The sequence below is a fragment of the Scyliorhinus canicula genome, chromosome 29 (assembly GCF_902713615.1).
Source record: "Scyliorhinus canicula chromosome 29, sScyCan1.1, whole genome shotgun sequence".
NCBI lineage: Eukaryota > Metazoa > Chordata > Chondrichthyes > Carcharhiniformes > Scyliorhinidae > Scyliorhinus > Scyliorhinus canicula.
Window position 1 is genome coordinate 12,274,644 of NC_052174.1, and position 4,141 is coordinate 12,278,784.

The following is a 4,141-nucleotide window of genomic DNA, read 5'->3' on the forward strand; positions in this document are numbered from 1 at the left end:
TGGGACCAGAGGGCAGAATCTCAGAGTGAGGGGAGATTCTGAGAGGATGTTTCCCCGTGTGGGAGAGTCTGGGAGCAGAGGGCAGAATCTCAGAGTGAGGGGAGATTCTGAGAGGATGTTTCCCCGTGTGGGAGAGTCTGGGACCGGAGGGCAGAATCTCAGAGTGAGGGGAGATTCTGAGAGGATGTTTCCCCGTGTGGGAGAGTCTGGGACCAGAGGGCAGAATCTCAGAGTGAGGGGAGATTCTGAGAGGATGTTTCCCCGTGTGGGAGAGTCTGGGACCAGAGGGCAGAATCTCAGAGTGAGGGGAGATTCTGAGAGGATGTTTCCCCGTGTGGGAGAGTCTGGGACCAGGGGGGCAGAATCTCAGAGTGAGGGGAGATTCTGAGAGGATGTTTCCCCGTGTGGGAGAGTCTGGGACCAGAGGGCAGAATCTCAGAGTGAGGGGAGATTCTGAGAGGATGTTTCCCCGTGTGGGAGAGTCTGGGACCAGAGGGCAGAATCTCAGAGTGAGGGGAGATTCTGAGAGGATGTTTCCCCGTGTGGGAGAGTCTGGGACCAGAGGGCAGAATCTCAGAGTGAGGGGAGATTCTGAGAGGATGTTTCCCCGTGTGGGAGAGTCTGGGACCAGAGGGCAGAATCTCAGAGTGAGGGGAGATTCTGAGAGGATGTTTCCCCGTGTGGGAGAGTCTGGGACCAGAGGGCAGAATCTCAGAGTGAGGGGAGATGCTGAGAGGCTGTTTCCCCGTGTGGGAGAGTCTGGGACCAGAGGGCAGAATCTCAGAGTGAGGAGGGAGGGGATGGCCCATTTCAGACAGAGATGAGGAGGAATTTCTTCTCTCAGAGGGGAGTGAATCTGTGGAATTCTTTACCGCAGAGAGCTGTAGAGGCCGGGACGTTAAGTATGTTCAAGACCGAGATAGATTGTTAATCAGTGAGGGGGTCGAGGGTTAAGGCGGGAAAGTGGAGTTGAGGATTGTCCCATCAGATGAGCCGTGATCTCATTGATTGGCAGAGCAGGCGCGATGGGCTGGGTGGTCCGATCCCACGTGGTGTGGTCTGATGGTACTGAAGACAATCGCGGGTTAGCGACGGTCCCACCTTGCTGTACACAGGCCTGAACAGACTTGATGTTCCTGGCTGTGACTACCATTCGATAGTGTGGGATTCTAAACCCCACCCACCCCTCCCCTTTCTCCCGAAGACAACACCGCAATTTGGACGTCGCAGTGGGAGGTACGTACACTTCCCATTAGAAGCTCATAGAATCATAGAATTTACAGTGCAGAAGGAGGCCATTCAGCCCATCGAGTCTGCACCGGCTCTTGGAAAGGTGCTTACCCAAGGTCAGCACCTCCACCCTATCCCCATAACCCAGTAACCCCACTCAACACTAAGGGCAATTTTGGACACTAAGGGGCAATTTAACACGGCCAATCCACCTAACCTGCCCATCTTTGGACTGTGGGAGGAGACCGGAGCACCCGGAGGAAACCCACGCACACACGGGGGAGGACGTGCAGACTCCGCACAGACCCAAGCCGGGAATCGAACCTGGGACCCCTGGAGCTGTGAAGTAATTGTGCTATCCACAATGCTACCGTGCCGCCCGAGGCTTGTGAGTTCAAGCATTGTGGGGGGGATGGGGGCTTTCCGACTCCCTCAGGCTGTGAAAGGCGCTAGAGAAACGCAAGTTCTTCCTTCGTTGCTGCCTTTTGTGTCGACCTCCCCCCCCCCCCCCCCCCCCAAGAGGCGGGAAGGTGCTTTCTTCGAAGCACTAACCGTCCTTTTTTTACTGACGCGAGACGTCCAGCCTGCGAGAAAGAAGTCGGTTACCGTGGAGACCGAACGGGGCCTACCTGTTTCTGTCAGCTGAAGCAAAACCCAAAGAGTTGGAAGCCACTTAAGAAGTTTCATTTGCCCGGCCGTTGGGGCAGTGAGGGTGGTTTTCGTTGGGATTTGTGCCGAGAATCGATTGTGCTTTCGCAAAAAGGGAGGGCCTCTTCCAGGTGGCTGGGGCAACTTCCGAGGGCGGAATCAGTCAAATTGGAGAGTTATATCCGTGTTGCCTTATTCCGTACGTGTCTGAGGCTCCCTTTGGGTCCTAGAGTTCACCATCTCCCTACCCTCAGGCTCCAAGTGAACTCATTTCTGTGCAAGCGACACTAAACACAGCTGGGGATGAAACAACAAACAGGATTAGCAGGCCCGGCAGGTTCTGTGGGAAGAGACACGGAGTCCGTCTTTCAGCTACGGGCGGACGGGGTTTTTCACCCCGAACTTCGAGGGAAGAAAGTTATGGATGTGGCTTAATCGCTCGTTAATCGAGACTCGACGAACCTCTGCCTTAAAAATATCCAAAGGTTCGGCTTCCGCCGCCTCTTGAGGGAGAGAGTTCCGGAGACTCTCCGTCCTCACGGAGAGCCCCCCCCTCACGGAGAGCCCCCCCCTCACGGAGACCACCACCCCTCACGGAGACCCCTCCCCCCGACACTCCTGACAATGTAGCACCACCACACAGAGACCCCCCCCCGACACCTCTGACAATGCAGCACCCCCTCACGGAGACCCCTCCCCTCGACACTCCTGACAATGTAGCACCCCCCCTCACGGAGACCCCCCTCCACCCCCACACCTCTGACAATGCAGCACCCCCTCACGGAGACCCCACTCCCCCCCGACACCTCTGACAATGCAGCACCCCCTCACGGAGACCCCCCTCCACCCCCACACCTCTGACAATGCAGCACCCCCTCACCACCCCCTCCCCCCGACACCTCTCACAATGCAGCACCCCCTCACCACCCCCTCCCCCCAACACCTCTGACAATGCAGCACCCCCTCACGGAGACCCCCTCCCCCCCGACACCTCTCACAATGCAGCACCCCCTCACGGAGACCCCCCTCCACCCCCACACCTCTGACAATACAGCACCCCCTCATGCACGGCGTGGGTGGGGGGAATGCCGGCCTGGAGTTTGGTGCCTCTCTGAGGTGGGGCTGAAGGTGGGGCAGCGCGGCAGCACAGTGGTTAGCACAATTGCTTCACAGCTCCAGGGTCCCAGGTTCGATTCCCGGCTTGGGTCACTGCCTGTGCGGAGTCTGCACGTCCTCCCCGTGTCTGCGTGGGTTTCCTCCGGGTGCTCCGGTTTCCTCCCACAGTCCAAAGATGTGCAGGTTAGGGTGGATTGGCCGTGATAAATTGCCCCTTAGTGTCCAAAATTGCCCTTAGTGTTGGGTGGGGTGACTGGGTTATGGGGATAGGGTGGAGGTGTTGACCTTGGGTAGGGTGATCTTGCCAAGAGCCGGTGCAGACTCGATGGGCCGAATGGCCTCCTTCTGCACTGTAACTTCTATGAATCCAGGACTTTCAGTCTCGGAGGGTAAAGGCTGGCATTGGGCGACAAGGAGGGCAGGAAGGGATTGACGGGCACACGCAGAGCGGTGGCAGGTTGGCAAAGAGACAAACCGTACCCTTCAGCCGCCTTTTTTAAAGAATCCAGTCGCGGGGATGAGGGCGTCGCTGGGCGAGGCCTGCATTGACTGCCCGTCCCGGACTGCCCTTGAATCGCGTGTCTCGCTCGCCCATTTCAGAGGGGCAGTTAATAGTCAACGCCATTGGCCGCGGGGTCTGGAGTCACATGTAGGCCAGGCTGGGGTAAGGGCGGCAGATTTCCCTTCCCCAAAGGGGACATCGATGAATGTCGCAACCGGCGACAGTTTCATGGGTCACCGTGACTGAGACTAGTTTTCAATTCGAGATTTCAATCATTGGATCGAGTCCCCTCCAGCTGCGGCTGTGGGAATCGAACCCGTCTGCCCCAGAACATTAGCTGTGCCGATCGGCGGAGAGTCCCCATCATTTGTGGATAGTCCCTAAATATCAATTTTCGCTTCTGAACTGCCTAGGCTTCATTCCCGGAAACCTCCTGAGTCACACTGTAAAAAAGAGGCTCAATTAAAGGCAGAGAGAGCCTTTTGTTAACCCTCTCCTCCCCCGCACACACACACACGCACACAGCTAGATTTCCAACACTTGCTCCTCGCAGACAGTCCCTTTAAGAAATAAAGGCACAGATTTAAATTCCGTCCGCAACCCCCTGTGTGTGGAAATCGCAATATTTCCTTCCGCAATGTGACA